A 14,905-nucleotide genomic window follows, 5' to 3' on the forward strand; every position below is an offset into this window, starting at 1 on the left:
CCAGAAGATCCTCAGAAGGGTTATTTTTATACGCATTAAAACTGTGGGACATAGCTGCATGTAGCTCATGATATTTCTTTGTGTTGTCTTTTCTTTTTTTCGCTACATATCCAATTATATGACCGTGCAACGCTGCCTTTGACGTCTTCCAGAACAGCACTGAGCTATCCCAATGCTCTATATTATTGTCCACAAAATTAGTCCAAGAATGTAGTAGGAATTTTTTTAAATCCTCTGAGGTAGACAATATATACTGCGCACAACTAAAATGCACCACAGGTATAGAATGTAGATGGATAGTATACTTAATGACGACACAGAGGTAGGTAGAGCAGTGGCCTTCCGTACCGTACTGCTATATATACTGGTGGTCACTGTCAGCAAACTGCAAAACTAAAATGCACCACAGGTATAGAATCTAGATGGATAGTATACTTGACGACACAGAGGTAGGTAGAGCAGTGGCCTTCCGTACCGTACTGCTATATATACTGGTGGTCACTGTCAGCAAACTGCAAAACTAAAATGCACCACAGGTATAGAATCTAGATGGATAGTATACTTGACGACACAGAGGTAGGTAGAGCAGTGGCCTTCCGTACCGTACTGCTATATATACTGGTGGTCACTGTCAGCAAACTGCAAAACTAAAATGCACTACAGGTATAGAATCTAGATGGATAGTATACTTGACGACACAGAGGTAGGTAGAGCAGTGGCCTTCCGTACCGTACTGCTATATATACTGGTGGTCACTGTCAGCAAGCACTGTACTCCTCCTATATAATACTGCTGGTCCCCAGTCCCCACAATAAAGCAGTGTGAGCACAGATATATGCAGCACACTGAGCACAGATATGGAGCATTTTTCAGGCAGACAACGTATAATACTGGTGGTCACTGGTCAGCAAAACTCTGCACTGTACTCCTCCTATATAATACTGCTGGTCCCCAGTCCGTACAATAAAGCAGTGTGAGCACAGATATATGCAGCACACTGAGCACAGATATGGAGCATTTTTCAGACAGAGAACGGATAAAACTGGTGGTCACTGATCAGCAAAACTCTGCACTGTACTCCTCCTATATAATACAGCTGCTCCCCAGTCCCCACAATTAAGCAATAAGCACAAATATTTGCATCAACATTAATAAACGGAGAGGACGCCAGCCACGTCCTCTCCCCAACATTTCCAATGCACGAGTGAAAATGGCGGCGACGCGCGGCTGCTTATATAGAATCCGAATCTCGCGAGAATCCGACAGCAGGATGATGACGTTCGGGCGCGCTCGGCTTAACCGAGCCATACGGGAGAATCCGAGTATGCCTCGGACCCGTGTAAAATGGGTGAAGTTCGGGGGGGTTCGGTTTCCGAGGAACCGAACACGCTCATCACTAGCCTAGACATGTATTGCAAGATCTGACCCCGCATAACCGCCTTGTAAGTATTCCAGAACAGTATAATATCTTGGCAATGTTTGACATTGTTGTTTAAATAATTAGATCATGATGTAGTTAGAAATTGTTTAAATTCTTCGGATTTGGCAAGATAGACTGGAAACCTCCATATCCCGTCAGCTCGAGTTTAAGAGACTTGCCATAATGTCAAAGATACCGGGGCATGGTCGGAAATCAATATGTCATGAATTTCAAACTTTTTCACCTGCATCATTAATGAGTTTGCGATGAGAAAAAAATCAATTCTTGAAAATGTTTGATGTACTCTAGAAAGATGGGTGTAAGTGTGGTCAGACCCATGTACGAGTCTCCATGGATCAGAAATCTGTTGCGCAGATTTAAGAGATTGCAATTGACTCCAAGATAGAGAATTGGATCTCCTCCGGTGTTTAGGCCTATCTATAGTTAAATCCTCCACTAAATTAAAATCCCCTGTCAAGATTAGCTTGTGAATTGTGCGTCCTGACAATATTTGAGAAAGTTTGGACAAAAACTGATTAGGGGAAGTATTGGGGCCATACAGATTCACAAATTGAGGCCCTCAATAGCTAAGGTAATGACCCTCCAGGTCAATTAACTTATCCAAAATTAGGTATCGTAGATTGCGGTGAAACAGGATCACAACCCCCCTAGATTTAGATTTGAATGGAGACGAAATGCACTCCCCAATCCATCTGGCCTTCAATACATTCTCATCCCCCCCGCATCCAGTGTGTCTCCTGCAGCAGCACTATATCTGGATGCAATCTCTGCAAGTAGGTCACAACTTTCTTCATTTAATTGATGTGTTTAATCCATTCACATTCTAGGACACCATTCTAAAATGAGGGGATGGACCAGGTCTATTTTCCCTAATTAGCTGTTCAGACATGGATCAAAGCAGAGAAAGGAAATCAGATACTGAAAACTTCTGAATACAGGAGGCTCAGAAAAGAAAAAGGAGGGAGGGTGGCCTGGAGCGAAAAGTAAGTAGTAACAAAGAAGAGGGCCCTCCTTCCACAATAAATCCCGCAGCCTCTTCCCCCTCTGCAGCCCAGCATACTCCCATGGGCCACCATGTGTGGTGCAAGGACACGTCTAAGACATATACATCACAAGAGTCATATACAACATAGTTAAATATATTATAACAATTGTCAGGTTATGAGCATGGTGTTTAAAGTGTTTTATTTTAGAACAAAAGGGTGGATGTATTCCACCAACATCCAGTGAGGATCCCAACCCAAAATGAGTGGGATGCTCAATATAACCTTCACACATTTTTTAAGTAAAACATGTTTGCGGTCACGAGTCATATTATGCAATATATTTAGGAATAACAAAACTAAACTCAGGCCAAAATGTACATGGGGCATAATAACAATTATAAGGATGCCACATCCCACCAGAGGTTATCCAAACATAATAAGGGGGACCCATTTTAGTGTACGTGAACAATAAAACCTCAGTTCCCTTAACCACAGGTTAGTAAGCAGATGATACCTATTCGTTCCTTGCCTTTCCCAAGGTGAGCCCCAAGGTGCCACAATTAAATAATCCATGCGCCCCTTCAGGGTACAGTACTCACAAGGCATGGACAATCCTAATCTTTGTGACGACGAGGAGAAGACCCCAAGGGGTCTGTAGTAAAATGTGCTTTGGCCAATTTGGGGTCAGTGAAGAATAGGGGTCTCCCATCCTCCATAATCCTCAATTTAGCCGGGTACATCAGCGCATCAGAATTTTTTGGCTATAACTGGGCATGGCCTAGAGTCACGTCCCAAGCCCTCTGGGCCAATCCTATGCGCTCGTTCAAGTTGTGGGATGGCTGCCTCATCATAGATTCCCAAAACTTGAGAGACCCGAATGGCAATAAATTCCACCAATTGAGGATCCCGTATAGCCTCCGGGACCCCTTTGAACCTCAGGTTGACCCTTCTATCTCTGTTTTCTGTATCATCAATTTTGGATGAAAGAGCTTGAATAGTTTGTGCCTGACTCTCCTCAGTTGCCCATAGGGCGTGGATTATGTCCTCACAATCACTAGTGCTTTGTTCTACCATCACTATCCTAGCTGAGTTAGCATCAATCTTATTTAGGGATGCCTCTAGGCGAGTGTGCAGGTCTTCAAATTTTTTATCAAGCAAAGGCATCAACATTTGAATTGTCACCTTTGCATTGTCTTCTGGAGTGGGAATGGAGATGGTCTGTGAAGAAGCTCCTGACTGGGCTCCTGAGGAAACCTCAGAGGAAAATAAAGGGGGTGAGGGAGGGGAAATTGAAGTAGTAGATTTATGACAGTTTTTAACCATGGTCGTGGCAGGTGCAAAATCAGTGTTACTTACAGATGGCAATTTCTCTAAGAGTTTGTCCATGCACCAATATGGGCTAATCAGTGTCAATAATCACAACCCTAATTTGGCAAAGTTAGATAATGTATGCCCAAGCAGGGTAATGATACAGTAAAAGATATTAATATTGACCTGTGCTTTCAGGATCGACTCAGTGACCCATTGAGGGTATAAAAGTTACATTGTTAGAGTTTAAACAGCAAGGTAGCAAGAAATAGGGTCTTTCACCCAAACAGCTCACGATACAGTGTTAATCCAATTTATCAAGTATTCACAATGCAGATATTAAAGCAGACACATGTTATATGCTAATGCAAGTACATTACATAAACAGGGTTCATATGTTAAAGCAGGATATGAAGAGAGATATCCCAAAGTGGGATTAGACCCCAGCTCACAATCCCGCCCACAACACCTGTGAACCAATCAGGATCACCCCACTTCAAAATGAGAGAAACCTTGCTCTACTGTAAAATAATGTTTTGTATTCAAATAGATATACTAGTATGGATCTTAGGAGTAAATATGAGCTTCACTTGATTATCAAATAGCTTTATTCAGCCCCTGTTCGTAAAGGGGGACAAACAGTTCCTTGTTGGGGGAGATGATTTTAGATGTTCAGCAGGTTCAAAGAAAATAAATAATTGGTATCCAGATATGGGGGAAAGTGTTATTTTGGTGGGGTGGATCACACAAAAGGGGGTAGGGAAAAAGTTTAGAAAAGGTGAAAAGGGGTTGTAGAGTGTTGTTAGTATAAATGGAAAACGAGATAAACAATGTTAGTACCTGGGGGATGGAACTTTGTGGCATCCAGCACCAGCATCAACTCTGCAGCTGTAGAGTTAGGGGATTTCACCAGCCAGCCAGATGTATGGACTCCCAGGGACAGAGACTGTCAGATGCAATGGAGTAGCCACTCAATAAAGCAGGAAGATGCTGGGTGTCCTCAGCATCCACGTTCTGCCACTTGCAATCCTGTAGGTCTTTCAGGGGACACCCACAAGGGGAGCTCTCTCCCCACAATCAGCGGTTAGGGGCCAGATAATGAGCGCACTTCCACCCAACTCACATCCACAGTAGCCCGGCAAGGTGACAACAAGGGGCTCACAGTGTGATCCCCTTGAACGCCTGACTGATCACTCTGCTCCTCAGTGAGCAGAGTGATCAGTCAGGCATTCAAGGGGCTCACACAGCATGTTAGTCAGCACCCAGGCAATCAAGACAGTCGAAGGATGAGGTTAGTCGCCACCATTTCAGCTTCACCCTGCAAGTGCCGAGCGTTGCCGCTTCCAGGCTTTTCACCACAGTCAACACAAATAAATATTCCAGGTGGCGCTTAAAAGTACAGAAACCAATTAGACATATTAAAATAAAAAAAATATTTTTGTTTATTATTGATAAAAAAAAGAGATAATATAGTGTAGTATACACTGGTAACACAAACTCCTGGGTGTAAACAATATAAAATAAAACAAATATAAAATCCACACCACAGTTAGGAGCCTGATAGATTCTCACTAGATCATATACTGGCTATACTGATATAAGATAAATGGTTGTAACATTATACACTGATGGCCATAACTGCTGTATAGTATATATTGATATGATCTAATCACACAGATGTGCACTCCAGCGCTGGAGTGCACATCTGTGTGATTAGATCATATCAATATATACTATACAGCAGTTATGGCCATCAGTGTATAATGTTACAACCATTTATCTTATATCAGTATAGCCAGTATATGATCTAGTGAGAATCTATCAGGCTCCTAACTGTGGTGTGGATTTTATATTTAAAGTTCAAACAGGATTTACACAACTGCGCCTACTTGCAAAATAAATTGTCAGTATAAGTGAAAGAACCACGGAATAATATGTAGTATGAAAAATACTGACGTTTATTTGTATATAAATAATATAGGGTCAAAATTTGCTTTTACCCAAATGTATGAAAAAAATGATAGTGATAATCATGAAGTTGGGCAAAGAATGATGATAAAAAAAATTTTTTTTTTTTTTTTATCATCATTCTTTGCCCAACTTCATGATTATCACTATCATTTTTTTCATACATTTGGGTAAAAGCAAATTTTGACCCTATATTATTTATATACAAATAAACGTCAGTATTTTTCATACTACATATTATTCCGTGGTTCTTTCACTTATACTGACAATTTATTTTGCAAGTAGGCGCAGTTGTGTAAATCCTGTTTGAACTTTAAATACTGGAGGTTTCTGGGTTTAACCTCTCACACGTACTGCTGCCACCCCAGTATTACTTATATAAGTAGAGCGTTGGTCACATTTACAAAGAAATGGATTTTATATTTGTTTTATTTTATATTGTTTACACCCGGGAGTTTGTGTTACCAGTGTATACTACACTATATTATCTCTTTTTTTTTATCAATAATAAACAAAAATATTTTTTTTATTTTAATATGTCTAATTGGTTTCTGTACTTTTAAGCGCCACCTGGAATATTTATTTGTGTTGTTTCTGTTTGTCTGGATTCGGCATCTCCAGCTCCGGGTGGCTGCTGATTTACAGAATTTTACACTTATTAATTATACACCACTCACCTTAGCGCCATAGACCATATCCTTGCTTTTCACCACAGTCAGGCTGATGCTATAAGGAGAGCAGTCAGTGACACAGTAGTCCCCCACTGGCTACCTCTCCCAAGCAGCAGAGCAGGAGTCCGCGGACAGCACTACCAGCCCGCGGTCCGGGCAGCAAGAAGCCTCTATTGGATTCAGAGGGTGGTCTCCGATATGTGCGTGCTCAGGTCAGTAACCTGCACTCACATTGCAAGCTTAGCTCAGGAGATGCGGCTCCATGATAGTGTCAAATCTGAGTGAGGGGCGAGCAGATGATCCAAGGTGCACTCCCAGCTTTAGGTGTCACAGACATCCCTAAATCTGAAGGCACCGATGGTCAAACAGTAGGTCCCCGTACTGGATAGTCCGGCAGTAGGGCAGAAGGCAGGAGTTGGAGCAGTAAACCACAATGGTATAGCCACCAGCCCCCACACTCATATCAAAATTCGCGCCTAAACAGGCATTCTTACATGCCACAACAGCAGGTGGCCAGAGTCCGGTGGATATAGATAATCTCGAGGAGATAGTAGGACCAAAAGATTCTAGACAGTTTTCCCCACGTACCACTTTCCAAATTATTGTAAAAGGAGTCCAGAATGAATATGATGGAGTTAGATTCCTAGCATCCCACTCAGGAGGGCAGCTAAAAGGTGGCCATACTTGATGCCCTGCCCACCGGAACTCCTGCAAAAAAAATGTAAATAATAAAAACAGCAAAAATTACATAATTTCCTACATAGAAACATAGAAGTTGACGACAGATAAGAACCACTTGGCCCATCTAGTCTGCCCCTTTTTTTACCATATTTTTATCTCTAACCTTTTTTGATCCTTATTTCTTTGTAAGGATATCCTTATGTCTATCCCATGCATGTTTAAATTGCTCTACTGTCTTAGCCTCTACCACCTCTGATGGGAGGCTATTCCACTTGTCCACTACCCTTTCTGTGAAGTAATTTTTCCACAAATTTCCGTTGAACCTCACTCCCTCCAGTCTCAGTGCATGTCCTCGTTTCCTATTGCTTCTCTTCATTTAAAGAATGTTTCCCTCCTGGACTTTGTTAAAACCTTTGATATATTTGAAAGTTTCTATCATGTCCCCTCTTTCCCTTCTCTGCTCCAAACTATACATATTGAGATTTCTTAGTCTTTCTGTGTATGTTTTGTGATGTAGGCCATATATCATTTTTATTGCCCTTCTTTGTACAGTCTCTATTGTATTAATATCCTTTTCAAGATATGGCCTCCAGAATTGAACACAGTATTCTAGATGAGGCCGTACCAATGACCTATACAGTGTCATTATTACTTATTTCTTTCTGCTGCTGATTCCTCTCCCAATGCAGCCAAGCATCTGACTAGCCTTCCTCATTGCTTTGTTACATTGCTTACCTGCCTTTAAGTCACCGGAAATAGTGACTTCTAGATCCCTTTTTTTCTCAGTAGTTTCCAGTATAGTGCAATTAATACTTTATTTAGCCTTTGGATTTGTGAGACCAAAGTGCATGATTTTGCATTTTTTTGGCATTAAACTGTAATTGCCACACTCTTGACCATTCCTCTAGTCTACACAGATCCTCAATCATTTGTTTTATCACTCCTGGTTTGCCTACCCTGTTGCATACCTTTGTGTCATCTGCAAAAAGGAATAATTTCCCTTTAATGCCATTTGCAATGTCACCAATAAAGATATTAAAAGCACTGGTCCAAGTACAGATCCCTGAGGTACTCCACTAGTAACATTTCTCTCATGTGAATGCACTCCATTTACTACAACTCACTGTTTTCTATCCTGCAACCAGTATTATTAACCTTAATAACATTCATTTCCAGTCACAATATTGTTTTCAACCAGCGTGGAATCTTGCAGGTTTTGATTCCATAGAAATACATTGGGGATAAGCCCCTGGTGTCCCCCAGCACACCGAGCTGTACCTGTACCAAGACATGAAAGACTATATATATACATATAATAGAAATCCAGAGGTCTTAGTTACATACAGTTTGCAAACGTATGATAAGCCACCAGGCCCCGACAAGGCTCCTCTGATGCTGGTGGTCCCTACCTCTAGGTCTGGGCCCGGGGTGCAGAACCCCACAAACCGGCAAAGGCCAGCTACCCCAGGGCAGCACAACGCGAGAAGGTAAAGTGTTAGTATGTGTTAATAAAAGGAAACCAAAATCTATATACAAAAATTAATATACTAGTGAGAGTGTAATTAAAAGACCAGAAGGATTAATAAATGTGTTAAGGGGGTGCTAAATAAGATCTCGCAGTGTGCTACCCCAGAGCAGCCCAGCCCCACCAATCCAGGGGGAACCGCACCCCAGACCCACCCCAGGTACTAATAATAATAATAACAACCCTTCCGGGTAATATAACATAATGCCACATAATAATGGCATCTGAGCAAATGTATCCAAATTGAGAGCTAACTTACCTGAAGATACCCCCGGGATCTCCAAATGGCAATACAGAGACCAGCATGCCCTCCAAACACTGGTCCCATCCATGCCCCTCATACTGACAGAACAAAATGTAAGTTGCTCAAATCAATTAGGAAGTACAATTCAGGTGCATGAAAGGGAGGGGGTAGTCTGGCTAGAAATACATTGGGGATAAACCCCTTGTGTCCCCCAGCACACCGAGCTGTACCTGTACCAAGACATGAAAGACTATATATATACATATAATAGAAATCCAGAGGTCTTAGTTACATACAGTTTGCAAATGTATGATAAGCCACCAGGCCCCGACAAGGCTCCTCTGATGCTGGTGGTCCCTAACTCTAGGTCTGGGCCCGGGGTGCAGAACCCCACAAACCGGCAAAGGCCAGCTACCCCAGGGCAGCACAACGTGAGAAGGTAAAGTGTTAGTATGTGTTAATAAAAGGAAACCAAAATCTATATACAAAAATTAATTTGTTATATTACCCGGAAGGGTTGTTAATATTATTATTAGTACCTGGGGTGGGTCTGGGGTGCGGTTCCCCCTGGATTGGGGGGGCTGGGCTGCTCTGAGGTAGCACACTGCGAGATCTTATTTAGCACCCCCTTAACACATTTATTAATCCTTCTGGTCTTTTAATTACACTCTCACTAGTATATTAATTTTTGTATATAGATTTTGGTTTCCTTTTATTAACACATACTAACACTTTACCTTCTCGCATTGTGCTGCCCTGGGGTAGCTGGCCTTTGCCGGTTTGTGGGGTTCTGCACCCCGGGCCCAGACCTAGAGTTAGAGACCACCAGCATCAGAGGAGCCTTGTCGGGGCCTGGTGGCTTATCATACGTTTGCAAACTGTATGTAACTAAGACCTCTGGATTTCTGTTATATGTATATATATAGTCTTTCATGTCTTGGTACAGGTACAGCTTGGTGTGCTGGGGGACACCAGGGGTTTATCCCCAATGTATTTCTAGCCAGACTACCCCCTCCCTTTCATGCACCTGAATTGTACTTCCTAATTGATTTGAGCAACTTACATTTTGTTCTGTCAGGTTTTGATTCCATATAAGGGACTTGGCGTAATTTCACTCCCTTTCTGCCAGGATGTCAGCAATAAAGTGGAAATATGTTTAATTAATACTAAAAATAGTTGCGTATATTGGTCAAAACCATACATATTTATTTACATTGTGATGGTACATACCTTGCATAAAGCTGGCTGAGACAATATAAGGCACTCCCCCTGTTGTTACCAAACTACTCCTACAGGTGGATCCTTCTCCAGGTCAAACATAACTTTCAGGAACTGATCCTACATTGAAGCTGAAAATAATCTGTACAGATGATTACAGCATCTAAAAATATATATTGTACAAGATATATTTTTCATTGCTTGTACTGTGGTCACAATTGCCTGGAAATGCCTTCAAATTAATGTTATTGGGATTAATAATACTACAGGAACAAAAAAAGGCCGAATCATGTGATTTTAGCTAATTTTGTAAAAAAATAATAATTCTACTTTTTTTTTATTGAAGCACATGCGTTTAGACAGTTTACATAATCAAAGTGTAAGTCTGAAATCATGACAATGTAACATATAGTTCAGGTAAACTAATAAGGCAGATTTTAACACATCATATAAGGCAGAGTGACAGGTTATTGTAAGAAGAATTTGCAAGGCTAAAAGATTAATGCATTGCTCCAAACTCCTTTTTTTTTTCAAAATTTTCCCAACCAAAATGGGGAGAGCATGAGCTACGGCCGTAGCCCATGGTCATAAGGTAAACTGCAAACTAAAATTCAAACTACCTATGCGGTGTAAACTGTATTTCGGCATAGGCTAAAAGGAACTAGGACTGAAGGTGCTGTCAAACACAAAATACCTGTATATTCCATCCACTAAACAACAGTATTATGGAAAGCCCTAGTTCCAATATGTGTGTACAATGAGATATAAAGAGAAAAGCAAAAAAATCTGTGTAGATATCAATACATGAATAATAGGCCTCAGAAAATCTAAAATGAAATGAAAGTATCTGCGTGTTCACCAGTAGTAAATATTTGGAATAACTATGCTAGCCAATAGGGCCATAGACTGCTACAGGGTATAAACCTATACAAAGAAAATAATTTAACCAAAGGTTCAATAAAAAGACAGATATCCCATCTGCAGAATGACTATATTTAGAGAGGCCTTGAAACACGAACTTGAGTACTAATGAGAGGCATAAAATCGAATGATACATACAGTACACAGGTGGATATCATGATAATTACCTGATGCGGCCTAATGGGCCAGAGCATAAGGGTGTGACAGATATATAAACTTGAGCATAAGCCACATAATGTACTGTAGGAATCAACCTTAAATGTCTGATATGCCATATAACAAAGGCTGGTTAGACACAAGACTAAATCCACTAGTCCCTAACTAACAAAGAAAAAAAATCTAAAAGAAATGTAAGACATGAGGTATAATCCCTAGCTTTTCATAAACATGGTCAGTGTCATAAAATAAGGAAAGCAGGAAAAAACCATGAGAGCAAAAGTTATTGACAGCCTCTTCATGTTATTGCCCCTAGAAGGCCTGGAGACAGGTGTAAGACATACATGTTGGGAGGCAAGACAAATCCCCTTGAGGGCAGCAACCATACGGCAGATATTGGTAAAGCCAGCCAGGAACTGTGAGCAGGTACAGGTAGATATGTGCCGACCAGCAATTTCCATGGATACCAGTGCGGGATTTGTGATGACAACGACTCCAAAATGTAGTAGTCAGGCCACATAGGGTAGGGGCTGACATCAGAATGCCCAAGTTTCCTGCAGGGAGTCCACAGTCCATCTTAACATTAGAACAAAAGTCTCCTGGAGAGAGAAGGAAGTTGGATGTAATGGGGTTAACCCTCCTGGGTACTGAGAACTTGAAGTAGGAGGACTGGACATCACAGCAATTGAAGAGTAGGCATCTATAAAGGTATCTGTGGTCCTGGAGGGGGGGGGGGAGGGGGATCAGTAGATATTATCACAGTGTCCAGGCAAGATATCAGGAGGGTGACACAATCCTCTAGAAAATTAGATTTTTTACTTACCGTAAAATCTCTTTCCCTGAGTCCATCTGGGGGACGCTGCGCACTTACAATTGGGTTAGAGTGTGTGAGTATGGAGTTTGGCACAAGCTATGAAAAGAACTAACTCCTCTCCCTCTAACCCCTCCCATCAAGTCCCTGTTCAAAGGAAGTACTCCCCAGTTAAAGTTTAACAAAGCCGAGAGAGAGAACAGAACCAATAAGAGGGAAGGGATCGCAGTGTCCCCCAGATGGACTCAGAGAAAGAGATTTTACTCTAAGTAAAAAATCCAATTTTCTCTATCATCCATCTGGGGGACGCTGTGCACTTTCAATTGGGATATCCCAAAGCAAGCCAAAGGGGGGGAGAAACAGGCAAAAAAAATGCCTGTAAGATTAGATGCCCAACAGAGGCATCCCCCATACCAAAAGCATGGAAACAAGAGAATCCTGTGAAGGCTGCTACTCTTCACAGCTGCACAACAGAGGCACCTTCGCGAACAGCCCAGATGACCCCAAAGGCCGGAGTCGTACAAGCCACACAGGGGGCCAGGAAAAGGAACAGAAATGGCAAAGGACACATAAGGCTGTCGGATAGCAGATGTGACCCAACGATCCACAGTGTTCGTAGAGACCTGCAACCTCATTTGGGCGCAACACTAAGAAGTCCATATGGCGATCGGACTCCCTACAAGAAAGGGAATGTGTAAGGCTCGAACAACAACCAATAAGGTCAAGTGCCGACCCGCCCCAGACGAGACTGGGATGACCAAGGAAGCACAATGTGCTGATGAAGAGGAAAAACAGATACAACCTGTGGTTTGTAGGTAAAACCACCTTAACGGCATAAAAAAAATACCGTAAGAGAAAAGAAACCGCAATTCAACAAGAGTCCAGAGGCCAGAAAGGAGAAACAGGAGCCATGCAAGGAAACTGTATATGCACAAAAAAAAAAAACTGTGAAGAACATCCGTAAGAATGTTGGTAACCAGCTCTGGAAAATAAATTCTAGAGCAGTACCCAGTCTCCTAAGATAAGAAGACAAAGTAGTTCTGACAACTATTTTGCAGAAAAGACAAAAGGCGGAAAAGACTAAGAACCCCAGCTGAGTGACCGTTACATATGCACAAAATGATGACAAGTGTTCTGGGCACTGTGATTGGTTAGTGAGCCGGAAACATAGTAGGGCTTGATGACGCTGTTCTCCACAATCACGCTGTCACGGTCAGATGAGACAAAATCCCGGTGATAACGCAAAGGTTGAAAGTGGAGAGCCGGACGAAAAGGTACCCTGCAAGGAGCCCTGGCCAACCTGGCCTGAAGCATTGCAGAGCAGAGTCGACAGGCAAATCCGGAGCGGATTAGGAAGACCGAAAGAGCCAATGGTCAAATGCATTGAAGTACTCACTAGATTTTGCCAGAGGCAGAAATAAATATGCCAGATGAAAGTGACAAGGAGCTGACACGGCATCCACGATTGCCACAAGAGGATCCCTGGAGTGATCACAGTACCAAGGAAGCCATGAGGTCTATGTCGGCTAGTCACAGAGGTACACCAAGGCCAGAAATACCCGTTGATTTCACATACTTCAAGGAAGAACAGCCTGACGACCCAGGAAGTCCACTTCCCAGTTGCCCATTCTGGAACTGGAGATGAATGATATTGCCGGAACACAAAATTATGCCCTCTGCATATGTTAGATACTGTCCCAATGGCTTTCCAGCTACAAGTGCCACAGCACATGTTGATATAGGCCACAGAGGAAAGACCTTGTAGAAAACATTGAGCTGGAGTCAAGGTGTTGTGGATCGCTCGTAGATCGGAAGTGACATCTCCACTTCGGACTTCAGTGTCTTTGAAAACGCCAGAGTTGAAACCAAAAACCGTAACGTCTGAGACTTTTGACTGTGGTTATGACCCTCATGTCGAGACAGAATGAAGTCCTATAGGTCAGATTTGGATTGTGTAGTCCAACGAAAATTTAAACCAATGAAAATATTGTCATATTTGAATTGAGAGACTGAACTGTTTATGTAAACTCAATCCTGCCTGGGATTAATAACATACAGATGGAGCCATCTTCATCTTGGCCTTTAATAGGATTACCTGAGCCAGGTCAGTCAGACTTAATCCCCTGCTGTAATGACTTAATCCCCTGCTGTATTGTTCTCTCTGTATTGTATTGCAGCTGAGAACAATATATGAAAGGCTTATGTTAATAAACCATGGTGCACCTAGGCGCAGCAGAGAGGCCAAGATGAGCATGGCTCCATCTGTAGAATCTGAGATTGGAGAAACCAGGCATGAGACAGGGAGAATGGAGCCACCTGTAAAGTCACCACTATCCTGCAGAGGAAGTGTATGCCATGGAGTACTTGGGATCGAAAAGAAGACCCCTGAATACCATCCTCTGCGAAGGAAGAAATCCAGAACCAAGGTCCGCTGTAGATGTGTATGAAAAAAGGTGCATGAGACAGAGTTCTTTTTGCAACAACCGACCCAATATGGCAGTGATGGGAAAGTAACATAAAATAATCCCCAAGACCCCGATGATGGGAAAAGGTTTGGACTGAATACTCCTGTGGTGGATAGCGAACAGACTTCAATGATTAGAGCCCGTCTCTTGGATGAAACGAAAACAAGAGGGGCACTAAAGAATCCTGCTTGGTACGTGTTCACCAGGATTCAGAATATATGTTCGTGATACAATTCAGTATATCCAATGGACCAGTGGACTCTGATAAAGATGGTCCCCCCCCCCCCACTGGGAACCAGACTGCCTGACTCCGTGATCCCTGCAGAGGACACATCGGAATTCCGTGTTCTAGGTGGACAAATGCCTCCCAAAAGAATACATATTCCATTGACATATTTTAAAATACACATTTCTCAGCCGTTATACTCAGGATGAGAACCCATGACCTGTTATACCGCAGGCATGCACCTTACTGATAGAGTTATTTGCTCCTGCCTGAAAAGTACGCCT

The sequence above is a fragment of the Pseudophryne corroboree genome, chromosome 2 (genome assembly GCF_028390025.1).
Source record: "Pseudophryne corroboree isolate aPseCor3 chromosome 2, aPseCor3.hap2, whole genome shotgun sequence".
Classification (NCBI taxonomy): domain Eukaryota; kingdom Metazoa; phylum Chordata; class Amphibia; order Anura; family Myobatrachidae; genus Pseudophryne; species Pseudophryne corroboree.